The 27,476-nt window shown below is 45.3% G+C and overlaps 1 protein-coding gene across 6 annotated transcripts in view; it reads left to right on the top strand.

The window, feature by feature from the left end:
- The window catches only part of LOC140385401 (uncharacterized), a 649,931-nt gene that overhangs the window by 4,248 nt on the left and 618,207 nt on the right, over positions 1–27,476 (top strand). The window lies entirely within an intron of this gene.

The following is a 27,476-nucleotide window of genomic DNA, read 5'->3' as shown; positions in this document are numbered from 1 at the left end:
TTTTGGATGCTGTTGGGGGGGGGATGACCTACCGGGGGAAGGCCCTAGCGGCCAGGTCCCTGGCACTGAGTCTGGCTCTGGGGCTCAGCAGGGAAGGGGGAGAATAGAAAAGCAATAGTAATAGGAAATTCAATGGTTAGGGGAATAGATAGGAGATTCTGTGGTCGCGAGCGAGACTCCCGGAAGGTATGCTGGCTCCAGGGTGCCAGGGCCAGGGATGTCTCGGATTGTGTCTTCAGGATCCTTAAGGGGGAGGGGAGCAGCCAGAAGTCGTGGTACACATTGGTACCAACGACTTGGGTAGGAAAAGGGATGTGGAGGTAATAACCGAGTTTAGGGAGTTAGGCTGGAAGTTAAAAGCCAGGACAGACCGAGTTGTCATCTCTGGTTTGTTGCCGGTGCCACGTGATAGCGAGGCTAGGAATAGGGAGAGAGTGCAGTTGAACACGTGGCTGCAGGAATGGTGTAGGAGGGAGGGCTTCAGGTACTTGGATAATTGGAGCGCATTCTGGGGAAGGTGGGACCTGTACAAGCAGGACGGGTTGCATCTGAACCAGAGGGGCATCAATATCCTGGGAGGGAGATTTTCTAGTACTCTTCGGGAGGGTTTAAACTAATTTGGCAGGGGAATAGGAACCGGATTTGTAGTCCAACAACTAAGGTAGCCGATATTCGGGACACCAAAGCGTGTAGTGAGGCAGTGGGGAAGGGAACACTGACATAGGAGAGTACTTGCACGCACGGAGATGCGTTGAAGTGTGCTTACTTCAATGCAAGAAGCATCAGGAATAAGGTGGGTGAACTTAGGCATGGATCGATACTTGGGACTACGTGTGGTGGCCATCACGGAAACCTGGATAGAAGAGGAGCAGAAATGGTTGTTGGAGGTCCCTGGTTATAGATGTTTCAATAAGATTAGGGAGGGTGGTAAAAGAGGTGGGGGGGTGGCATTGTTAATTAGAGATAGTATAACAGCTGCAGAAAGGCAGTTTGAGGAGTATCTGCCTATTGAGGTAGTAAGGATTGAAGTCAGAAATAGAAAAGGAGCAGTCACCTTGTTGGGAGTTTTCTATAGGCCCCCCAATAGTAGCAGAGATGTGGAGGAACCGATTGGGAAACAGATTTTGGAAAGGTGCAGAAGTCACAGGATAGTAGTCATGGGTGACTTCAACTTCCCAAACATTGAGTGGAAACTCTTTAGATCAAATTGTTTGGATGGGGTGATGTTTCTACAGTGTGTCCAGGAAGCTTTTCTAACACAGTATGTAGATTGTCCGCCCAGAGGGGAGGCAATATTGGATTTGGTACTTGGTAATGAACCAGGGCAAGTGATAGATTTGTTAGTGGGGGAGCATTTTGGAGATAGTGACCACAATTCTGTGACTTTCACTTTACTAATGGAGAGGGATAGGTGCGTGCAACAGGGCAAGGTTTACAATTGGGGGAAGGGTAAATACGATGTTGTCAGACAAGAATTGAAGTGCATAAGTTGGGAACATAGGCTGTCAGGGAAGGACACAAGTGAAATGTGGAACTTGTTCAAGGAACAGGTACTATGTGTCCTTGATATGTATGTCCCTGTCAAGCAGGGAAGTGATGGTCGAGTGAGGGAACCATGGTTGACAAGAGAGGTTGAATGTCTTGTTAAGAGGAAGAAGGAGACTTATGTAAGGCTGAGGAAACAAGGTTCAGACAAGGCGCTAGAGGGATACAAGATAGCCAGGAGGGAACTGAAGAAAGGGATTAGGAGAGCTAAGAGGGCATGAAAAGTCTTTGGCGGGTAGGATCAAGGAAAACCCCAAGGCCTTTTACACATGTGAGAAATATGAGAATGACTAGAGCGAGGATAGGTCCGATCAAGGACAGTAGCGGGAGATTGTGTATTGAGTCTGAAGAGATAGGCGAGGTCTTGAACGAGTACTTTCCTTCAGTATTTACAAATGAGAGGGGCCATATTGTTGGAGAGGACAGTGTGACACAGACTGGTAAGCTTGAGGAAATACTTGTTAGGAAGGAAGATGTGTTGGGCATTTTGAAAAACTTGAGGATAGACAAGTCCCCCGGGCCTGACTGGATATATCCAAGGATTCTATGGGAAGCAAGAAATGAAATTGCAGAGCCGTTGGCATTGATATTTTCGTCCTCACTGTCAAAAGGGGTGGTACCGGGGGATTGGCGAATGTCGTGCCCCTGTTCAAAAAAGGGAATAGGGATAACCCTGGGAATTACAGGCCAGTTAGTCTTAACTTCGGTGGTAGGCAAAGTAATTGAAAGGGTACTGAGGGATAGGATTTCTGAGCATCTGGAAAGACACTGCTTGATTAGGGATAGTCAGCACGGATTTGTGAAGGGTAGGTCTTGCCTTACAAGTCTTATTGAATTCTTTGAGGAGGTGACCAAGCATGTGGATGAAGGTAAAGCAGTGGATGTAGTGTACATGGATTTTAGTAAGGCATTGATCAGGTTCCCCATGGTAGGCTTCTGCAGAAAGTAAGGAGGCATGGGATAGTGGGAAATTTGGCCAGTTGGATAACGAACTGGCTACCCGATAGAAGTTAGAGAGTGGTGGTGGATGGCAAATATTCAGCCTGGATCCCAGTTACCAGTGGCGTCCCGCAGGGATCAGTTCTGGGTCCTCTGCTGTTTGTGATTTTCCTTAATGACTTGGATGAGGGAGTTGAAGGGTGGGTTAGTAAATTTGCAGACGATACGAAGATTGGTGGAGTTGTGGATAGTGAGGAGGGCTGTTGTCGGCTGCAAAGAGACATAGATAGGATGCAGAGCTGGGCTGAGAAGTGGCAGATGAAGTTTAACCCTGAAAAGTGTGAGGTTGTCCATTTTGGAAGGACAAATATGAATGCGGAATACAGGGTTAACGGTAGGGTTCTTGGCAATGTGGAGGAGCAGAGAGATCTTGGGGTCTATGTTCATAGGTCTTTGAAAGTTGCCACCCAAGTGGATAGAGCTGTGAAGAAGGCCTAAGGTGTGCTAGCGTTCATTAACAGAGGGATTGAATTAAGAGCCGTGAGGTGATGATGCAGCTGTACAAAACCTTGGTCAGGCCACATTTGGAGTACTGTGTACAGTTCTGGTCGCCTCATTTCAGGAAGGATGTGGAAGCTTTGGAAAAGGTGCAAAGAAGATTTACCAGGATGTTGCCTGGAATGGAGAGTAGGTCTTATGAGGAAAGGTTGAGGGTGCTAGGCCTTTTCTCATTAGAAAGGAGAAAGATGAGGGGTGACTTGATAGAGGTTTATAAGATGATCAGGGGAATAGATAGAGTAGACAGTCAGAGACTTTTTCCCCGGGTGGAACAAACCATTACAAGGAGACATAAATTTAAGGTGAATGGTGGAAGATATAGGGGCGATGTCAGAGGTAGGTTTTTACCCAGAGAGTAGTGGGGGCATGGAATGCACTGCCTGTGGAAGTAGTTGAGTCGGAAACATTCGGGACCTTCAAGCAGCTATTGGACAGGTACATGGATTACGGTAGAATGATATAGTGTAGATTAATTTGTTCTTAAGGGCAGCACGGTAGCATTGTGGATAGCACAATTGCTTCACAGCTCCAGGGTCCCAGGTTCGATTCCGGCTTGGGTCACTGTCTGTGCGGAGTCTGCACGTTCTCCCTGTGTGTGCGTGGGTTTCCTCCGGGTGCTCCGGTTTCCTCCCATAGTCCAAAGGTGTGCAGGTTAGGTGGATTGGCCATGATAAATTGCCCTTAGTGTCCAAAATTGCCCTTAGTGTTGGGTGGGGTTACTGGGTTATGGGGATAGGGTGGAGGTGTTGACCTTGGGTAGGGTGCTCTTTCCAAGAGCCGGTGCAGACTCGATGGGCCGAAGGGCCTCCTTCTGCACTGTAAATTCCAAGATAATCTATGATTAATCTAGGACAAAGGTTTGGCGCAACATCGTGGGCCGAAGGGCCTGTTCTGTGCTGTATTTTTCTATGTTCTATCATTATGTGATTGCTCCTTCAGAGAGGATCCCCAACCATGAGATCATTAATTATTCCTGTCTCATTACATAGGACCAGATCTAGGATCGCTGGCTCCCTCGTAGGTTCCATTACATACTATTTGAGGAAACTATCGTGTATACATTCTATGAACTCCTCCTCAAGGCTGCTTTGACAGACCTAGTTAGACCATTCGACATGTAGGCTAAAATCCCCCATAATAATTGCCATACCCTTTTTACATACATCAGTTATTTCTTTGTTCATTGCCCGTCCCACCATGATATTATTTGGTAGCCTATAGACTACGCCTATCAGTGACTTTTTCTCCTTATTATTTCTAATTGCCACCCAAATGGATTCAACCTTTTTCTCCATAGAACCTATATCATCTCTCACTACCGCCCTGATGTCATCCTTAAATATCACAGTTACACCACCTCCCTTATCTTCCTGTCTGTCCTCCCGAATATTTAACTCCCAGTTGTGACCACCCTGCAACCATGTCTCTGTAATGGCCACTAAATCATACCCTTCCGTGATGATTTGTACCGTCAAATTTACCTTGTTTCGAATGCTGCGAGCATTCAGGTGAAGTGCCCATATGCTAGTTTTTATACCTTTTTGAATACTAACACCTCCATCAATAACATCTCCTGAGTTCTTCGTCCTTTTAACCTTTTTCATAATTTTCCATGCAGTTGAATCCACCTCCCCACGTGCATATCTGCTGCTTTGCTTCCCATTAACCATTATACTTCCTGTAGTTTTACCCTTCCCCACCCCCCACTTGCTCGTTTAAAGTCCTTGTGACCACCCTATTTATCTTTTCTGCAACATTACACATGTCTAATGTGTATCACCCCATTTCCACTGAAATCTTCATCTGGGCACTTATCGATCTTTAGGCTCAAAAGCAATCTCCTTCTCAGCTTCCTGAAATTTAACCCCACATAAGCTACATGTCAGCAAAAACTGTTAAGACAAATTATGCTAACTCTTCCCCCAAGACTTTTAAAAAATAAATTTAGAGTATCCAATTAATTTTTTCCAATTAAGGGGCAATTTAGCGTGACTAATTCACCGAGCCTGCACATCTTTGGGTAGTGGGGGCGAAACCCATGCAAACATGGGGAGAATGTGCAAACTCCAAATGGACAGTGACCCAGAGCCGGGACCGAACCTGGGACCTCGGCGCCGTGAGGCAGCAGGGCTAATTCACTGCGCCACCGTGCTACCCCTTCCCCTAAGACATTTGCAAAGTCTTTGGGTTGTATATGCTTGTGCATTTCTTTCACTCTTCCAACTTTTTAAGAATTTCTGTTTGCAATACTATGCTATAGTGTAGAAGGTTGAGACCAAACTTGGCATTTGAAAAGTTTGGGCACCATTCTGCCTATGCGCTTCGCTGATTGGGCGACGCCAGTCGTTCTGGTCATGAGGATAGATAAGACCGTCCGCTTCTGCGGCGACTATAAATTGACTGTGAACATGGCTTGGGGGATTTGACCATACCGTGCATCGATGATTTGTATGCACCATTAGCCGGTGGTTGGACATGAGCAATGCTTATCCACGGTGAAGCTCAATAACATTCATGGACCTACGTCACAATTAATACACACAAGTGACTCTATGCGTACACCTGACTCGAGTTCTGAGTATCCTCTGTGTGCAGTTGTCCAGCGTGTTATGGAGAACTTCCTGCAGTTTGTCGTGTGTTGCAGTTCACATAGGCAATGTGTTAGTCACGGGGGCCACAGATCAAGAACATTTTCAGAACCTTGAGGCAGTATTGAAGTACGGTGCAAAGTGCGTGTTTCGTGCAAAAGAAGTGGTATATTTGGGATATTGGGTGGACTGTGACAGCCTACACCCGGTCGGCGAAAAGTATGGGCGATCAAAATTGCCCCCTCTCTGCGAGACGCCACGGAACTTTGCTCTTTTCTTTCACCAGTAAATTATTATGGGCGATTTATCCCAGGTTTGACTACTGTCCTAGCCCCCCTCTACTTGCTCTTGAAGAAGCACCAGCCTTGGGCTTGGGGCCAGGCCCAGAATGTGGCTTTCAAAAAGGTGAAATAGCGGTTGTCCTCTTCGAGGGTGTTGAGACATTTTGACTCTTCAAAACCATTGTACGTCACGTGCGATGCTTCAATGTAAGGCACTGGGATAGTTTTGTCCCATTCTATGAGGGACGGCTGTGACTGGCCCATCGCTTTTGCCTCCCGGATGCTGGCTGGGGCCAAATGAAAACTTGACCAGATCGAAAAAGGTCTGGTGGCCATATTTGATGTCAAGCGGCTTCATCAATACATCTATGGCTGCCATTTTTTTAATGTCACCGATCATAAGCCATTGCTAGGCCTCTTCCGTGAAGACCAGGCAATTGCACCGATGCCTCCGCAAGTATCCAGCGCTGGGACCTGTTGTTATTGGCTGTTTTCGAATACACGTTTGAACACCACCCAGGGACCCAGATTGCGCATGCTGATTCATTGAGCTGTCTTCCCCTGCAGATCGAATTCGTGAACCCCCCCCAACGGCAGACAAGTAATTGCTGTCCTGAATTTTGTAGACTCCTTTCCTGTCACTGATGCATGTGCTCACAACTGTAATTCAAAAGGCAAACAGAATGTTGACGTTTATTGTGAAAAGAGTGGAGTATAAAAGTAGAGAAGTGTTGCAATTGTATAGGGTTTTGGTGAGACCACATCTAGAGTTTTGGTCCCTTTATTTGAGGAAGGCTGTGGTGGCATTGGAGGAAGTTCAGAGGATGTTCATCAGATTGATTCCAGGGATGAAAGCATTGACATATGAGGAGAGATTAAACAGTTTGGGCTTGTACTCGCTGGAGTTTAGAAGGATGAGAGGGGAATCTGATTGAGGTATGTAAAGTACGAAAAGGGATTGGTAAAGTAAAGGTCGACCAAATGTTCTCCCTTGTGGGCCAATCTAGAACAAGAGGTCACAGATATAGGTTGACAGGTGGTATAGATTTAGAATTGAGTTGAGGAGGAACTACTTCTCACCGAGGGTGGTGAATTTGTGGAACTTGCATAGTGCAGTGGAGTCTGAATCATTAAATGGTTTCAAGAAGGAGATAGATATAGTTCTGATTTTCAAAAACAAAGGTGTTGAAGGGATATGGGAACATGTAGGGAGGTGGATTTGAGATCAAGAAGAAATCAGCCACGATCTGATTGAATGGCTGAGCAGGCTTGAGGGGCTGAATTGCCTATTTATCCTAATTCCTATGCCTGATGCAAACCGACCCTGTACTTGCCAAGGTGCAGCATCTGGTGCTATAGGTGGGCAGCAGCAACAACCGCTACCAGGGGAGCTGAAGGCTTTCTCCGCAAAATTGTTGGAGTTAACCTTGGAAGACAGAATCCCCCTTGGGACATGAGGGTTGTTGTCCCAGCAAAGGGGCAGGCAATCCTGTTGGAAGACCTTCTCAACAGACATCCCACAGTGTCCAAATTGAAGATGCTGGCAAGAAGCTATGTCTGGTGGCCAGTATTGTACATGGATATCGAGACATTGGCCCAGCAGTGTTCCATCTGTCAAGAGTACCAGAAGCTCCAGGCGGAGGTACCTACACCCATGGGAGTGGCCAGGGTGCCCTTGGGCTCATACAATATATACAATTTACAGTGAAGGAGGCCATGCGGCCCATCGAGTCTGCACCGGCTCCCGGAAAGAGCACCCCACCCAAGCCTACACCTCCACCCCATCCCCACAACCCAGCAACCCCACCCAACACTAAGGGCAATTTTGGACACTGAGGGCAATTTAGCATGGCCAATCCACCTAACCTGCACATCTTTGGACTGTGGGAGGAAACCCACGCACACACAGGGAGAACGTGCAGACTCCGCACAGACAGTGACCCAAGCCGGAATCGAACCTGGGACCCTGGAGCTGTGAAGCAATTGTGCTATCCACTATGCTACCGTGCTGCCCATATGGGCATGGGCATGTCGATTTTGCCGACCCCTTCTTGGGTTCGATGTTTTTCATCCTGGTGGACGCCCACTCAAAAGTGGCTGGAGGTCTACAAAGTAGCTTTGTCCTGTCTGATGGACTTCCTGATTGATGCATTTAGGACAGTTGGGAGGTGAACCATTCTCCACCAATATTCAGCCTCTGACCTATTCTAGTAGCTGTGCATTTATGTGGCTCTTCCAGTTCAGTCTAGTCAATGGCAACACCCAAAATGGTGGCGAATTTGTTGAAGGCAATGTTGCTGAATATCATGGGGGAATGGTTGGACTCTCTCATGTTGGCGATGGTATGAATGTTGCCATTTAATCAACTCAAGCCTGGATGTTCTTCAGGTGTTGCTGCATGCGAATGGAGCTGAACTCTGCAACCATCAGTGAACCGTCTAAGCTAATGATGGAGGAAAGCTAATTAATGAAGCAGTTGACATTGACTGGACCTAGAATGTAGTCCTGAATAACTGCTGCAGCAGTATATTTGGAGGTTTGATCAACTTCTAACAACCCAACTATTTGTGCTCTGAACTTAATACGAATCCAGCCAGTGGGGATTTTCTCCCATAACACCATTGGCCAGCTTTGCAAAGGTTCCCTAGTGCCAGATAGATCGAATGCAACCTTCTCGCCCAAGACAGCACGGGGCAGCACAGTGGTTAGCACAGTCGCATCACAGCTCCCGGGTCCCAGGTTCGATTCCCGGCTTGGGTCACTATCTGCGACTAGTCTGCACGTTCTCCCCGTGTGTGCGTGGGTTTCCTCCGGGTGCTCTGGTTTCCTCCCACAGTCCAAAGATGTGCAGGTTAGGTGGATTGGCCATGATAAATTGCACTTAGTGTCCAAAAAGGTAGATGGGGTTACTGAGTGATGGGGATAAAGGAGATCGGGTGGAGAGATAGTGTGCTCTTTCCAAGGGCCGATGCAGACCCGATGGGCCAAATGGCCTCCTTCTGCACTGTCGATGCCATAAAAGACGGTCATTCTCCGTTGACCACTCTTTTGTCATGTTTGGATTAAAACTGTAATGTCAGAGATACACAGCCCTGACTCAACTTCAATGAGCAGATTATTGGTTTGTAAGTACTATTTGATGATCCTGTTGATGAACCCTTCTATCACTTAGACTATTGAGAGTAAATTGATTAAAATAGACTTATTTGGTAACGTCCTGTAATATCTGGTAGATGCCAGTCTTGTAGCTGAAATGGAAAAGTTGGGCTATTGTCAAGAACAACAGCCTTTACTGTGCCCAGTGCAGTCAGTTGTTTCTCCATATCGTGTTGTGAATCAAAGTGGCTGAAGACAGGCATCTGTAATGGTGGGGCCCTGGAGAGGATGTGAGGAAGAATTATCCACTTGATACTTCTGGTTGTAGATGTATGCAAAGACTTCAGCCTTTTTCCAACTTGTGTTCTGCTAGTATTGAAGATGTTCATGAAACAACTAGTCGTTTAGCTGTCCACCACCATTCATCTGATCTGACTAAATCTGATCGGGTTGCAGAGCTTTCATCTGTTGTTAGGCAGAGCTAAGCAAATCCACAAGGTACTTGTCTTGTTTAGTCTGCGTATGATCTTGTTGCTTCACTAGTTAGTATTTTCAAACATGCTAGGTGTGCTGTTTCTGGAATGCCCATCTACTCTCGTTGAACCAGAGTTGGTCATCTGACATGATATAAAAGTATATGTTGGGCCATGAGGTTATAGTAAAGTACCTTCTTTCCTGTGTCATTATTGCTAAAATTCTGGGTTCTCACTGCAGTGTTTCTTCACCACCCTCTGAGATTTCCTGTCTTGTCACAGGGCTCAAATAAGGGATCTATGTTCTGAGCTCTGATTGTGGTTTCAAGCTCCACTTTTTGCCAGAAATGTTATAGCTCGTGTACCTGAGTGTTGTCACTATGATTTCAGTGAAGTCTAATGATAGACGTGTGAAATTATTATACTTTGGCTGCTTGGACTATAGGGCAGAGAAGAGAATAACCAGTGGGCACAAATGTGCTTTTTTCTTCAAATGTAAGTTCTGTCTGCAGAGAACACTTTTAACTTTCAAATTCTAGGGTGAACTATTACAAGCCTGGCACTTATTATTTTTGGTGGTGGGGTGGGTGTGCAGGAGGGGAAGAATGGAGTGAGCTGGATGTCTGGTATGTACAAAGACTTATTGCTATGGCTAAAATGACCCAAAACCAAGATACTGAAACTTCTACCCCACTTGTTGGATTTCTGTGTGCCCATTATCTCAGTCTGGAGATCTTGGGTGGACAATAGCAGAGTTGGGATTTAGCGATCATGAAGTGTGCATGAGGACACTGACAGTTTAACCAGCTAAAATTGTGTAGTTTACTGATGCTACTGGTCTTGATTTAGCTAGTGTTTGTTTAGCTAGGACCGGATGGCACAGTGGTTCGACAACTCCTCACAGCTCCAGGGACCCAATGGTTTAAGATGTAGAATTTCAATAGCTACTGCTTCTCTGTACAGCCCAGGCATGGTAGGTACTAAAACATAGATGTTGCTGGATTATTAGAGAGTTGCAATTCTTTTTAAAGTTTAGTTTGTAATTCGGGCATGAGATGCTGCAATGAGATGCAAACTGATGTAAAATTGACATAGAATGAATTTTGAGTATTTTTTTACATAATTTCATGTAAAATTATCCTTCATTATCTATCTGGGAGACAACAATAGTTCCTAACCTGGACCATTTCTCTTGCACGCTCCTGGGGATGCATTAGTCAGAATTTCTTGAAATTTCCTCATTTATATTCTAAGGTCCTAGGTGTGTCTGATCACTGTCACACTTACCCATTAAGATAATTATACCAGAAGTGTTTAAAAACCAGTCCATATAAGGCAAAACTAATGAGCAGACATCTACAGTTCTACTAATGAGATGAAAACTCTTCTTTGAATGTCTGAGTACAAATTATCTTATCACACAGCACATTCCTTCTGCAGTTGGTTAATGCTCAGTCTTGGGAATCGGGTGACTCTAGGTCTGACTTGAATCTTGCAATACTTTCTTTTTGGAATACGTTAGTTCTACATTATAATTTGCATGTTAATTCTTTATTTCAGTAGATTAATTTTATATTTTAACAATACAAGATGCGTTCTTATATCTGGCCTTCATGTAACACTTCAGGAACTTTGTCTTCCTAAGGTTATTTCCTTAACAGCTATGTGATAGGTATCTGTAGTGTATTGAAAAATGCATTGTGCATGTTGTCTACTTAAGGCTACCATACCAGCAGAAATAGCCTTCTAGGCAGAGATAATAAATGATCCATGTTTACAGCTCTGCTCTCTTTCGAACATCTCAATTAACCCTACCTGACAACCATTGGCTGCTTGAAAGTAGAAACACTGGTAGATACAAGAGTATTGGTTAATGTCAGGAGAGACAAAACATTCAACGCATATCAGGACTGCCCCACTGTCTGCAAACCAGAGAATACAAAAAGGTTCCCTCACTACAGTGACAAAGCACTGAAAGTTCTTAAAATTTTTAAACCGCTATTCTCATTCAAAGACACTAGAATTAACGTTGTATTCAATATCATATTTGGAGAATAGGGCATATTTATCAGCTTCCACATAGCAACAGGTCTGCACATGATTACAGACATAAATGTGATTCCTTTAAAAAAATATATATATTTTATTCAAATATTTTTTTTTCGGCCAAACAACAGTACAACATTTTTTCCCTTTTACAACAATTAAACAATATAAATAATAGTGACCGTTTTTAACAAATAAATAAATAATGTATAAACTAAATGGCAACTGCCATAACAAAATATTAACTCTCCCAAATAATAAAGTCAAACAAGCCAATATACATATCCAAGTAAAAATATCCATACAAAAACACCCCTGAGGACCCCCCCGAGCCCCCCCCGCCCCCCCCCCCCCGGGCTGCTGCTGCCACTTTCCCAGTTCCTTTATCGTTCTGCGAGATAGTCAATGAACGGTTGCTACCGCCTGGTGAACCCTTGAGCCGAACCTCTTAGTGCGAACTTTATCCGTTTCAATTTTATAAACCCTGCCATGTCGTTTATCCAGGCCTCTACGCCCGGGGGTTTAGCTTCCTTCCACATTAACAATATCCTTCTCCGGGCTACTAGGGACGCAAAGGCCAAAACATCAGCCTCTCTCGCCTCCTGCACTCCCGGCTCTTCTGCAACCCCGAATATAGCCAACCCCCAGCTTGGCACGACCCGGACCCCCACCACCTTCGAAAGCACATTTGCCACCCCACCCAGAACCCATGCAGTGCCGAGCATGACCAAAACATGTGGGTGTGGTTCGCTGGGCTTCTCTCGCATCTCCCGCACCTATCCTCTACCCCGAAAAATTTACTGAGCCTTGCTCCGGTCATGTGCGCCCTGTGCAAAACCTTGAATTGTATCAGGCTAAGCCTGGCACACGAGGACGAAGAGTTTACCCTGCGTAGGGCATCTGCCCACTGCCCCTCTTCGATCTCTTCCCCCAGCTCTTCTTCCCATTTTCCCTTCAGCTCATCCACCATGATCTCCCCCTCGTCTCTTATTTCCCTGTATATATCTGACACCCTACCATCCCCCACCCATGTCCCCCAAATCACTCTATCCTGAATCTCCTGCGTCGGGAGCTGCGGAAATTCCCTCACCTGTTGCCTCACAAAAGCCCTCAATTGCATATACCGAAATGCATTCCCCTGGGGCAACCCATATTTTTCCGTCAGCACTCCCAGACTCGCAAACGTCCCGCCTAGGAACAGATCCCTCAGTTGCACAATCCCTGCTCTCTGCCATGTTCTAAATCCCCCATCTATTCTCCCCGGGACAAACCTATGATTATTCCTTATCGGGGACCGCACCAAGGCACCCGTCATTCCCTTATGCCGTCTCCACTGCCCCCAAATTTTCAGCGTTGCCACCACCACTGGACTTGTGGTGTATTTCTTCGGGGAGAACGGGAACAGCGCCGTCGCCAATGCTTGTAGGCTGTTTCCTTTACAGGACGCCATTTCCAGTCTCTTCCACGCCGCTCCCTCCCCTTCTCCCGTCCACTTACACACCATTGAGATATTGGCGGCCCAATAATAATCACTTAAGCTCGGCAGTGCCAGTCCCCCCCCTATCCCTGCTACGCTGCAAAAACCCCCTCCTCACTCTCGGGGTCTTCCCAGCCCACACAAAGCTCATAACACTCTTCTCAATTTTTTTGAAAAAAGCCCTCGTAACCATCACCGGGAGGCACTGGAACACAAAAAGAAATCTCGGGAGGACTACCATTTTGACCGCCTGCACCCTGCCCACCAGTGACAGGGACACCATGTCCCATCTCTTAAAATCCTTCTCCATCTGTTCCACCAATCGTGTTAAATTAAGCCTATGTAGGGTTCCCCAGTTCCTGGCTATCTGGATCCCTAAGTACCGGAAATCTCTTGTTACCCTCCTCAGCGGTAAATCCTCTATTCCCCTGCTCTGCTCCCCCGGATGCACCACAAACAACTCACTCTTCCCCATATTCAATTTGTACCCCAAAAATTCCCCAAACTCCCTGAGTGTCCACATTATCTCAGGCATCCCCTCCACTGGGTCCGCAACATACAGCAATAGATCATCTGCATTCAAAGACTCCCGGTGTTCTCCTCCCCTGAGTACTCCCCTCCACTTCCTAGAGCCCCTCAGTACTATGGCCAGCGGCTCAATTGCCAATGCAAACAGTAACGGAGACCATGGTTTTTCAAAGTACGGGACATGACCCGCGGGTGATTGTCGGAAGTATTGCGGAGCGATCATTTGTATTGTTTTAGCAGTGGTATCAATCGCAGGGGAAGGGACCAACAGTCACTACCGGCTTTTAATTACAGAATGGCGGCTGCTGCTGCCTTTTAAAAAATATATATATTATTCAGACATTTTCATAAAAAAACAATCAGAAGCAAAATTGTACAACATTATAAATAACCAACACCCACTTTTTCTCTCCCCCCCCCCCCCCCCCAAACCCCCGCTACCTACTCTCACCCCCTCCTCCCGTACTGCCTTCCTCATTTTAACCCCCCCCCCTCCCCTTTTGTTGACTCTTCAATCCTCCTAAACGCTTCCATCTTCGAACGTACCCATCAACCGGCCCCCTCCAGGACAAACTTGACCTTCTCCGGCTTCAGGAATTCTCATCACCCCCCCCCCCACCCCCCAACATAGTGCAGAAGAACTCGCGGATCTTCTGACGCCCCGAATATTGCTACCTCTGTACAGAACTCCAGAGTCTCTGGTTAACAGCCTACACAGAAGAAACTGAACTCCGAAACATAGCAGTATAAATATGATTTCCTGACGTATGGTTTCATCAGTGGCGCCAATGCAAATAAGGATGCAAAGCCCATGTGTTTATATGCAGGAAATTCCTTCACCTTTGGCCTCCCAAACCTCCACAGGTCTCTTCCCCCCCCCCCATAGTGCAGAAGGAGGCCATTTGGCCCGTTGAGTCTGCACCGGCTCTTGGAAACCGCACCCTGCCCAAGTTCATACTTGGCGACCCGCACCCAAGGCCTCCAAACCCCCTACTCGCCACCTGCCCCCCCCCCCCCCCCATCCATGTTCCCCCCCCCCCCCCCCCCCAAAACCCAGAAAAAGTGCCCTCACCCTTGATATTCTACTCATGGAGGGAACTGTACACCAAACACCCTGCCATCAAAACCAAAAGAACATTTCAAGGTTCAATTGCGGCCTTGGGTGACTGTGTGGAGTTTGCACTTCCTCCCCATGTCGGCTTAGATTTCCTCCGGGTGCTGCGGTTTCCTCCCACAGTCGAAAAATGTGTAGGTTAGGTGGATTGCCCATGCTAAATTGCTGCGTAGTATCCAAAGATGTGCAGGTTAGTGGGGTTACGGGGATAGGGTGGTGGAGTGAGCCTAAGTGGGGTGGTCTTTCAGAGGGTCGGTGCCGATTCGATGGGCCAAATGGCCTCCTGTTTGCACTGTAAGAATTCTATGATTCTATGAAGTGGCTGTCATCCTCAGATATTCGGCAGAATGAGATGGAAGAAGTGGATATAACACTAGAAGCGATCAAACAAGTGTGCTGAGCAGTTTCTGAAACAGTATTGATATGAAAATACTCCCTGAAATGTATCATATTTACATTGGAGTGGTTTAACACATAAATGAGACTTATTTTATATCATTGTATTTTGGTTAATTTCGGGTCCAATATGATTTCAAGCCAAGTAGAAATGATGCACACACCGAGCTGTTCTTCAAGCTGAAGGATTTGTGGAGGTATAGTCAGTGGAGAGGATTAACTGCAAATGAAATATTTTTGTTTAACTTTGGTTTGGTTTTGTTTTAGATAAAGTTAAGAATTCTTCAGTCCTATGTAAATGACCTTTGTGACCAGAATGAAGTCTTGGTTCAAACCGTTGAAGACCTTGAGAGAGAAGCAAATGAAAAGATTATAAATCTGGATACAAAGCTTCGGAGAGCTGATCAAATATTATATGAAAGATGGCCTATAAGTTTTCTTTGTTTTTAGGTTTCAGCACAAATAGTCTACAAAAGTTCAGTGAAGAATATGAACCCTGTGGAAGTATCTTCTCGGCCAAATTAAAGACATGTTTTTTTCAGCAGAATATAATTGTGAGGCTCAGAAATTGTCTAATTAGGTTATTTGAGATGGATAGGGTTAGGTAAACTAGGGGCATTCATATAAAATACATGGGCAGAGTTTGATAGGAAGTATTTATTTTCATGGAGACTTATCACTCTCTGGAAATGGTTACCAAAGCATTCTGTATGCACGGATTTGCTGAAGAATTTATTGCTCACTTATCCTTATATTTAGGAGATTAGCCAAGATATTGCAAAAAACAGTTCCCAGAAAATGTCTTGTAAATAAGTTGGTAAAATTGTGGGATGCTGTGTTTATAATTGGGGGCAAATCAATAAAGGTATGCGAAACCAGTACAAATCATTAATTAGGCTACAGTTAAAATACTGTGCTTCGGCAGCACGGTGGCACAGTGGTTAGCACTGCTGCCTCACGGCTCTGAGGTCCCAGGTTCGATCCCTGCTCTGGGTAACTATCCGTGTGGAGTTTGCACATTCAACCCTTGTTTTTGTGGGTTTACCCCCATAACCCAAAGATATGCAGGGTAGGTGGATTGGCCACATTAAATTGCCCCTTAATAAAAAAAAATACTGTGCTCTACTTAGGATGGACATCAAGACCATGGTACATGTAGAAACTAAGATAACGGGCTGTAACTTTCAATGGATTGGCAATTGAGTTGGATTGCCACTCCACTCATAGGTATTCAATCCAGACGATCCTATTTTGCCCAACTTTCCGACTCTGGGCAGGCGAGATCTGTGCATTGCAGCTTGCTCCTGGGGCCCAGCATCAAGGGCAGCTCAGTCACAGGTAGGTTAGCCGGGCCTTTTAAAAAAAAAAAAAAGGCATTATTTGCCGTAAACTAGTTAAGTTTAAAGGTCTTTGGCGAGCCAGGGATTTGGTGGTGAGGGTGGGTGGGGGAGGTCAGCAATCAGGTATTTGTGTTGGAGGGTGTGGTGGTAGGGGGCAAGAGTCAAGGGGGAGTTGGCAGAGGTTGGAGGGGTCGCAATGAAGGAGGGGTAGCCCCTTGGCAGGGGTATAATCGGGGTGGGGTAGGGGAGTCCCATGTGGAGGCCTTGTGTGGGTGGTCTGTACAATAGTTACCCAGAAGCTCAAAGTGGCTTTAATTTTTCTAACTTTTTTTGGATAACTATTGGTGTAATGAAGTTGGAATCATCTGACTTTTGTGAATTCGATTGCATTTTCGGGTGGTTCCCAGTGCAGGACAATTGCCCATCGGAAATTTGCACTTCTCAGCCAATTGCCATGTATATCTTATCTGTGAACTTATGGTGGGGGCTCCCCACCGCATCTATGTGTTCCCAGCACATCTTTAGGGTATTCCCTCCTCCGCCCTGACACACTGCCCTGGAGCTCAGAAATTATGCCCATTGGGTTTGAGTAATTTTAGTTATGAGAGGAGATTAGAGAAGCCGGGTTTATTTCATTAGACCAGTAAAAGCTGAGTGAATACTTAATTGGAAGTGTTTTAAAATTCCAAATGTTTTGATTAGCTAAATAAGGAAATATTATTTCCACAAGTTAGTAACCAAAGGGCATACGCTTGTAATCATTGCCAAAACAACAGAGGGGGTGATTAAAATATTTTCTTTTCATGAAGTGGGTTGTTCGTATATGAAATTCCGTGGCAGAACACTTGATGGACACAGAATTTACAGAAAACTTTACAAGGAAAATTTTATAAACATTTGTAAAAGAGAAAAATTGTGATTATTGGACCTGAAAAAGACAAATCGGAATGCATTGTTAATAGCGAGAAACTGATTTATCTCCCTCCCCGCCCACCCCACACTTGTCAAGTGCACTTCGGCAGCTGCTGAGTGGAATGTGTCCAGTAGCACTGGCACGAGGTAAGAATATTTGAGGCCTAACATTTTGAAGGTTGAAATTCATGAGCACTGACCTGGTGATCAAACATCCAGTGAAGTCCAAGCCACAAAGAGGTAGGTAAGATGAAATGTTAGTGTGGCCGAATCTCTGAAAGGGGGTGAGGTTTGGAGTGGTAATGAGTGAAGCTGTAATTGGGGAGCCTGGAAGTGTCTTCATTTTCCTCCTGGCTACTCAAAAAGGGAGGAGAACATATCTTTGGAATCTTTAACTGGATCACTTGATTATGGTAACCATATTGCTATTCAAAAATAACCTATCCTATGTATTTTTTAGGATTGGAAAGACTAGCATTTATACAACATGTTTTATGATCCCTTCCTGCCCCAAAGTGCTTTACGGCCAATTAAATACTTATTTAGGTTTAGCCACTGATAGTGTGAGAAATGCAGCAGCCAGTTTGCACACAATAAGATCCCAGATACTGCAATATTTCATAGAATTTACAGTGCAGAAGGAGGCCATTTGGCCCTTGAGTCTGCACCGGCTCTTGGAAAGCGCCCCACTTAAGTCCACCACATCCCCATAACCCAGTAACTCCCCCAACCTTTTTGGACACCATGGGCAATTTAGCATGGCCAATCCACCTAACCTGCACATCTTTGGACTGTGGGAGGAAACCGGAGCACCCGGAGGAAACCCACGCAGACACGGGGAGAATGTGCAGACTCTGCACAGACAGTGAACCAAGCCGGGAATCGAATCTGGGACCCTGGAGCTATGAAGCAACTGTGCTACCTGCTGTGCTACCGTGCCGCAGGTAATGAATGACCTGTTAATTTAGGGATAAACATTGTTCAGGATACTTGTGGAACTCCCCTGCACTTCTTCAAAATAGTGTCATGGGATCATTCACATTCAAACAAGAGGACAGATGGGGCCTCAGATTGATGGACTCACCTGAAAGGTGGCACCCCTGACACTACATGTAGCACTTTCCTAGTTTTGCACTCTTGACCTTTGGGGTGAGACTTAAATCTACAACCTTCTGATTCTGAAGTGGGAGTGCTGCCACTGAGCAATGTCATTAGCATGCATTAGTTCACTCGGAGTCACTGTTGCAGCTTCAGAGATGGCAGCAATGAAGAGGTAGATCTTTGCCCATAGCTTTGGACCATTTTATGTATTTCCTCTGTGTTGCAGACATCAAAATTCAACCCTATATTCCAATGGTTAAGTGTTTGAAAACTGGCAAAAGTATGAAGGGCTAAATTGCTTTATTTTGTTCTGCATGAATCCAAGTTGCTAGATCTAAAAATGAAATGACCCAAAGTAAGAGAAACCTTTGGAAAAAATGTAACTTTTAGTCTATAATCTCAAGTCTGTGGGAATTGGTTATGTCATTTGGCTAGATGGGAAGAGTGATATCCAGTGATGCCAATGGCAAGGTTCATTCACCATATTGGCTGTAATAGTTGATGGAGGCCTGCCCTCTTGCCTTGCTCCATGCGTGTTGTGGAGTGGTACCCCTCAAGCTGTATAACTACTTGTCTCTCTCTAATGGTGCGATATCTATGGTCCCTCGTGGATAATGGCTGATTACCAACCACAATTTTGTACCTATTATTGTCAACAATTTCAGTACATGTATTTCAGCAAAGCAAAATGGAAAATTACTCCAGTATCTTGTATTTGATGGGAATAACAATTGAAATGGGAAGCCTCGAAGGAAGAAACCGATCACCTACGCAGCAAAAACCCAGACATAAAAATTGACCTTAGAACCCTGGTTGGTGCAATCCAACAAACTGAAATAATGCAGAAATTTGACGTAGGTGATGATTATTATTAGTCATGGCATTGAAGTTAGGCATTTTTTAGAACCATAGCAGGCTTTCTGACCAAAGGATGTAATTTGTCTTATTGAGTTGAATTTTAACCTAAAAAGTAGGCACATTTGGTTTCGGTGGGGGAGGGGTGTATGTGGGGCGCTAAAGTCTGAAAAAACTGTTTCTCCTACTTTTAACCTGTCCCTTGCTGGTTTTAAGTGAGGCTGAAGTTGGATGGGCAGCCAGCCAGCTTCAAGGAGCTTTGGAACTTTATATATGATAATGAGGCTATCAAGTTCATTGTCATTCAGGTTTGTAACTAACTCATCAGCCAGGCTTCCAGAGTATCAAGACAAGGACTTGGTGGATTTGGGAGGTAAATGCCTTTACTCCTACCTCTTGGATCCAGGTCCTGCCTAAGGTGCGTCCACAATTGGGCATTCCCCATGACCTGCCTCCATTGCTGATCCTACCGTACATATTCATGGTCCTTATTTGCTGTATTCTATCTGTAACTTGAATATCCTTTCTGTAGTATAGTTTCCAGAGCTGCACTCAACACTCTGTGGCCTAAGCAATGTATAAATCTAAAATGTTATTTATATTTTTAAAAATATATATTTTTATTGAAATTTTAACATTTACATCAAAAATTTGCATGACAACCCCGTATTAACATGCACATCAAAAATTACAAACAACATCAGTAACATGGACCCTAATAACAGAAATATAACCCCAAAAAACAAGAACAAACAATTCCCCCTCCCCGACCAGCTTTTTAAAGTGCAAAATAAACAGCCGCCATCTACGATAGAACTCATTTATTGACCCCCTCATCAACAGGAATTTCGTACTGGGTGGCGTCACCTGCTTCCAGTTCAACAATATCCATCTCTGTGCCAGCAGTGATGCGGATACCAATGTATCGCCTCAGCCCCGTCCTCACTCCGGCTGGTCTGGCACCCCAAATACAGCAACTAACAGGCAAGGTTTTGAGACAATCTTCAGGATTGCCGATATGGTGCTGAAAAAAGACCACCAAAAAACCCACCATCTGGAGATAGGACCAAAACGTGTGTGTGAGTGGTGAGCAGGCCGACCCAAGCACCGCTCACGTTTATTCTCAGCCCCCTCAAAAAAAATGGACTCATCCTGGCCCTGGTGAGGTGAACCCTAAACACCACCATGAGTGGTATAAAACTCAACCTGTATCATTCACCCTACGGTGGGTCGTACTTAATACCCCCAGCTCCAGAATGGCTCCCAGATCCTCCTCTCACCTCATTCGTCGAAACCTGCTCTTCCCCCATGATCCACCCATATATCCCAGACGTGCTGCCCTCCTCCGACCCCGAATACGCGAGTATCCTTTCCAACAGGGTAGACGGTGGCACCACCACGGATGTCAGAAATGCCCGCTGGATAAAGTCCCAAACCTGAAAATATACGACCCCCCCCACCCCCACCCGAAAAGCCCTGATTTTGCCTTCAACTCGTGATCCATCCCTCTAGGAACAAGCCTTTCACACTCACCAGCCCTTTGCCCCCCCCCCCATCCCCCGAATGTAGCATCCAATTTTGCCAGCTCAAACAAATGGGGCGTCATTCTCCGCCGGCGGGAGTCTCCGTTCTGCCGGCGCCCGGGGGTTTCCCGACGGCGTGGGGGTGCCCCACAATGGGAAACCCCATTGACCGGCCGGTGTTACGGAGACTCCCGCCGGCCGGTCGGCGCAGAAATGTGGCGGGGCGGGTAGGAGAATTTCGCCCATGGTTCCTGCAGATGGGGGCCCACCTTGACATCTCCCACAGTTTATAAAACTGGCGGAATTTCCGTCATATCTTTGGCGTAGAAACTACCACCAGATTCATGAGTATTTCGCCGAAGGAAACAGCAGTCACCAGCACTTCTCTCTGCAGGACCCGACTCCATCTGTATCCAACTAACTTCCTGATTCCCAACCCACCCCAACACCTTCTCCGAATTGGTAACCCAAAAATAATACACTGCCAAACCCCAGAAAAAAAGCCTTTGTTAGAAAAACTGGGAGACATTGAAACAACAAGAAGAATATGAAAGTCGAAGGTTGTCCCAACTCTGCAAAACCCTGTTCGCCAAGCCTATAAAATTCAATTTGTGAAGTCACGCCAATCTCCTATGCTATTTGGACGCGAAGTAGTGAAAAGAGGCGTCATTCTCCGCCGGCGGGAGTCTCCGTTCTGCCGGCGCCCGGGGGTTTCCCGACGGCGTGGGGCTGCCCCACAATGGGAAACCCCATTGACCGGCCGGTGTTACGGAGACTCCCGCCGGCCGGTCGGCGCAGAAATGTGGCGGGGCGGGTAGGAGAATTTCGCCCCACTGGTCTCCGTTTGACAGAATGGCAAACCTCCCAACCCAATCTCTCCCCTCAGGACTAACAACAAAAGATTCGCTCATCCCAACGTTTAATTTGTATCCTGAAAAGGAACAAAACTTCTTCAATATCCTTATTTCCCCCCTCCCATCAGTGACCCTGGATTCCTTATGTACAGCAGGTGGTCAACTGTGTACCTGTGGCCTGGCCTGCGATCGAGTCCCACCGATCTGCAGGTGGGCCTGTGCTGTGGGGGCACTCTTTCCCTCCGCGCCGGCCTCTGTAAGGCTCCACCATGGACGGCCCGGAGAAGAAACCCCCTGCGCATGCGCCAGAACACCGGCGGTTCTGCGCATGTGGCAATTCGCACCGGCCCACGGCGGCCCTTCAGCGCCGGTTGGCGCGCCACCAACCCTGACGGCGCTGTCCTAGCCCTGGAAGTGCGGAGGATTCCGCAACTTCCGGGTGGCCCGATGCCGGAGTGATTCGCGCCGCTCTTGGCTCGGGCCGTCCCACCAATTGCGGGAGAATCCCGGCCTGTTTCATTCTATCCAGCTGTGCTAAACTAAAGAAACCCTGCTTGTATACAGAACCACACCCACAATCATCTTGCCCTATTAACTTGTTGACCCTTTTTTCTATTGTTCACCTCCCAGGCAACTTGGCTGGATTGTCATTTACTGGAAACCAGGAGCTTTATCGGAAAATCCCCTTTTAGAGAAGCCTAGTTCGTAAAGGGACCATCATTCCAAGATAAAATATAATTTTCTCCCCCCCCCCCCCCCCCAAAGCAGATGGGCCATCATACTTGAAACTTCTTAAAAACAATTACACTTTGTGACAAACCCATTTTCAGTCTGCATCAGGGTAACACTGAAGTACATCCGTGAATATTTTTTCATATTGGAGGGGAAAAAATTATTGTGCTCTATTGCTGATTAATTACACAGGGCTGGTTTGAGAGCGGAGGGATTTTAATTCACTTGGGATCAATGAGTGATGAACCACTGACCCAAAAATCTGGTTTGAAAGAAATGACAAACTTGGATGGGAGGGAAAAACATCCTAAAAATTGGTTGGGGTGCTGATGGAAAATGATTGTTAAAATCTTTTCAAAAATTGTCTAGATGATAGCCAGTGGCCAAACCATGTGACAACATGAGAATATATATATATCCCGGTTGAGACATGAACGGAAAAATATACATACATTTGTCAGCTGGTCTACTTTATCAAGTCAGCTTTTGATGCTTTTCAAAATGGACAATTGCTGAGCTAGCAAAATGGCTCCAGCTCATTGTTTGCTGGCTTCTGGAAGTTCACGAGCTACAGACAAAGACGGCCTTTTGAAAGTTCTAATCTCCAGTAATATCGCTAATGGCCTAAACATTAACTGTTCTAATATGACAGTTCAACAAAGTGTATAATTTAACAACCTGAAACCAATATCACAAGACTGAGACTTGGGCTGTCTGAATTACTTTAATTATACGGTCTTTGGGCCATATGGCCAGTTACTGTTTGACCTCCAACAAGCACAGGACTCCAAGTAAACAATCTGTGCTACCATCATGTCTATCATCAAGTAAGTGGAAGCAGAAAGAACTCTGGCCCCCTTCAAAGCTGCAAACTATCGGAACCTTGGAGCTCATGCCTTCAAGGCTAACTCACTCCATGTGCCTTCTCCCATCCTGGAAGTCTTGCTTCTGGAAAGACAGGATCACCCTAGAGCAGCGCACTTTCCCACTGCAGGGCCATTCCATTATACCTTTGCTTGTGTGTTGCGTATAATTGCATCCTTGTCTGTCCAGATTTGAGCATGGGGAAAATTTGCAACCATTTATAAAGGGCGCAGTAAGAATAAAGAACCACTTTTCTGTTTACGGATGGGCATTGAGAGGATAAATCAAGGCAGTTTAAGTTTAGCCTCTCCTGTCTGGAACATTTAGATTGAGATCTACAGAGCCATTACCTGACACTCCCCATGTTGAACTGCATCTGGTGTTCACTGGCCCAGTCGTAAATTATTTCTTTAGAATTACACATATTGGTCATCATCTGCAACCCTTGTATAAATACTCTTGTCATAATATCCTGATCTGGGTCATTTATATGTAAAAAAAAAAACTCTTATCAAGGATCCTCAGATAATCCTCACTCTATTCTGAGAGTTCCCATTTTCAGACCAATACAGCACGGCCTATTGGAGCTGACTCTATTACTTAACTAACTGAATATTAAATCTGTGTTTTGGCATCTAACTGTATTTTGAATGCATCCAGAAAATGGGTGTAGACTATCCAGTATAATTCATTATTCCAGATATTTATCACTCTAGGGACAGAATTTTAACTGCCATTGGGAGCTGGGTTTGTGTGTGGGGTTAAATCCCCCCAAAATAGCATTGAGTCAGGAACCCAGCATGGTGGGGAACCCCGTGCAGCTCTTGGAAAAATCATTAAAATATATAAATGGTGTTCTGCTTGCTGGCTTTAACAGCCAGCATATGGGTTTGCCGAGCTTTCTGCATCACACCATGGTCACGAAGGTGAGGGCATAGCAAGGAGTGATTGTTTAATGAAATCAAAATGGTGGGAATAGTGAAACTGAAAATCTGCAGCTTTGCTGATCTGAGAGGATGCTGATCAGAGCACCTCTCTGCAAGTGTGCTCTTTGTGATTGACAGATGATTTCCAACTTTTGGAAATTAGTTTACTTGCCTTGAACTCGCCTAAAGTCCCTTGTTGTCAGCCTTCACCATAGCAAGTGAGCAACTTATACAGTACTACCTTGAACCTCTGCTGAGAAACAAGAGGAACAGTAATACCAACAGCAGAAGTAACACCAACTGACTTCTCAACCACATGCTGCTCAACAGGGCATGGGACAGACACAGAAGCAGCTCAAAGGCAGTGAGATCCCGAACATAAGAGTATGCAAGGTAGAGGATCAGCTCCCTTGACATGTATGAGCACTTGTGCCTCAGGAGGCTCATGTTTTCATGGCAGGTCCTTGCCGATATCTGCTATCGTCTCGATCAAGACCTCCTTCCCAGAAGACCAGGAGGGAATGCGTTGAAAGTGGACAACAAGGTGATTATCACTGGAGCACCCTGCACGGTAGCACAGTGGTTAGCACTGTTGCTTCACTGCGCCAGGAGCACTGTGTGGAGTCTGCACGTTCTCCCATTGTCTGCGTGGTTTCCTCCGGGTGCTCCGATTTCCTCCCACAAGTCCCGAAAGACGAGTTCTTGGGTAATTTGGACATTCTGAATTCTCCCTCTGTGTACTCGAACAGGTGCCGGAATGTGGCGACTAGGGGCTTTTCATAATAACGTAATTGCCGTGTTAATGTGAGCCATTTGTGACAATAAAGATTATTATTAATCAGCTGCTTCATCGATGGCGTACCTTCTCATAAGATCAGGAGTAGGGCTATTTCCTGCTAATTTTACAAGTGCAATTCTTCCAATACTCCTCTGAAAATGGAGCAGCCTCAGCCTCAACCAGTGTATGGCAGGATGCGGATATCATTCAAGTTGAGGTTGACAAATGGCAGGCAACCTTTGTGGTAGATAATAATAACAATCTCTTCCTGACCCTCCATAGCACCACCATTGCTGAGTGCCCCATTATCAATATCTTGAGGGTCCCCACCAATCAGAACTGTAATTGGACTAACCACATTCATACTGAGCTTACTGGGCAGAGGCTGAGTACTGTTTGACAAGTGACTCATTGTAGTATGTTCTATCTGCAGGAGATCCAACAATGCCACCCACCTTGGCTAAGGCAGGACCTCTACTCTGATGAATGAAAAACAACCTTTCGGCTCTTGCCCTACCCCACCCCTCCCAATCTCCTCCCCTCTTTATTTCAGGGCAGAATAATAAACATTGGTGTTTTGTTTTTGCTATACCCCATTTAGTTATTTATATCTATTTGGTTTATATTTTGCCTTACATAGTCTAACCAGTCCATGCCAATATCTATGCTCCACTTCACCTTCCTCCCATTTTCTGTCATCTGCATCTTCCATCTATTCCTTTCTCCCTCCATTTGCTTGCCAAGCTTTGCATTGAATGCATCTATACTATTCACTTCAGCTGCTCCCTGTGGTAGCGAGTTCCCCATTCTTACCACTCTTTGCTGCATGAAGAAGATTCTACTGGATACCCTGTTGCATTTCTTGACAATTGTATATAGTTGGCCTCTGGTTAGCCTCTTCTCCAGAAGAGGAAACATTCTCTCTATTCACTATCAAAACCGTCATATTTTTAATAATCTCTGTTAGGTCACTCCTGGGCCTTATTGTGAAGAGAAGAGAGATCCAGCACAAGAGTCCTTTCCTGATGTGTACAACCACATAACTTTATGGCATGATTCTTGTAAATTTTCCCTGCACCCATCTTCAGAGCCATCATATAATCTTTAGAATATGGTAACCAGAACTACTAGACATGAAATTCATAAAGATGATAAATTGCTTCCAAATTAACTTTATTTTTGATAGGAGAGTATGGTTTTGTTCATGTTAACCGTTTACGGTTAAAAAAAAAATATATTAATACAGATGGTAATGCAACAGATTGAAGTGGTGGAATGCAGGTTAATTCACACTTGTAAGTTTTAAAAACTTTGTTACTGCAGCCTACTCCATCTAGTGGCTTGGACAAGAAATGGTCTTTGTCACATAGTGCTAGCTGGTGGTTCTATTTCAGTGAAGACAACTTTTCAGATCTCTTTACAGCTTGAAATGTTATTTCTTCTTTGTTGAGGGAGGCTTTCTTAAACATACTTCAGAAATTTGAGATCTGCTAATGTCTCATAGTGCTTTGCCAAAAATGTTGGCATTTCTATATGTTAAGGAGATGCTGTTTTATAATGGCTCTGTTTTACCGTGTAGTATATTCCCGGACAAATACAAACATTCCCTCACCTGAGCACCCAGAAGAACAAGGTTGTGAATGAGGTAACTCTTCAGGATGTGTACTTGGGCTCAGATGTTAAAAAGAAAATATATTGCAATATCTTTGTTGAAATTTCAAATGTATTTTCCTACAGTAAAGTCTCCGAGATATATGCAATGTTCGGAAAGTTTGAGAAAATCCTAAACATTATTCTACCATCATGCAAAAGTCAAGTAAGACTGATCAGCTGAGGTACAGAGTTCACAAACTCTCCATGTTTTAATTCAAACTTCTTTATAAGTTTGTTTCCTATTGACATTTGCAAATTACTGCTCAGTCATTTTATCCACCTCATGTTGATCAGAAGAGAATTTTAGTATCTACTGTATAAATACTTCAACAAATGTCTTAGGCCCAACCATCTTCAGCTGCTTCATCAATGACCTTCCTTCCATCATAAGATCAGAAGTGGGGATGTTTGCACAATACTCAACACCATCCTTCAGATACTGAAACAGTTCATGTCTGAATGCAGGAAGACCTGGATAATACCCAGGCTTAGTCTGACAAATCGTAAGTAACATTCGCGCCACACAAGTGCTGGGTAATGACCATCTCTAACAAGAGAATATCTAACCATCGCCCCATGACATTCAAAGGCATTACCATTGCTGAATCCCCCACTATCAGCATCCTGGGGGTTACCATTTGTCAGAAACTGAACTGGACTAGCCATGTAAATACTGTGGCTACCAGAGTAGGCCAAAGGCTGGGGGTCCTGCAGCACGTAATTCACCATCTGACGCCCCCCTCCCCCAGGCCCGTCCACTACCTACAATGCATAAATCAGGAGTGTGATGGAATACACTCCACTTGCCTGGATGAGTGCAGCTCCAGGAACACTCCAGATGCTCAACATCATCCAGGACAAAGCAGCGCGCTTGACTGCTGCCCCTTCCACAAGCAT

The sequence above is a fragment of the Scyliorhinus torazame genome, chromosome 11, assembly GCF_047496885.1.
Source record: "Scyliorhinus torazame isolate Kashiwa2021f chromosome 11, sScyTor2.1, whole genome shotgun sequence".
Lineage (NCBI taxonomy): Eukaryota > Metazoa > Chordata > Chondrichthyes > Carcharhiniformes > Scyliorhinidae > Scyliorhinus > Scyliorhinus torazame.
This window is presented reverse-complemented; position numbering and strand designations above follow the sequence as displayed.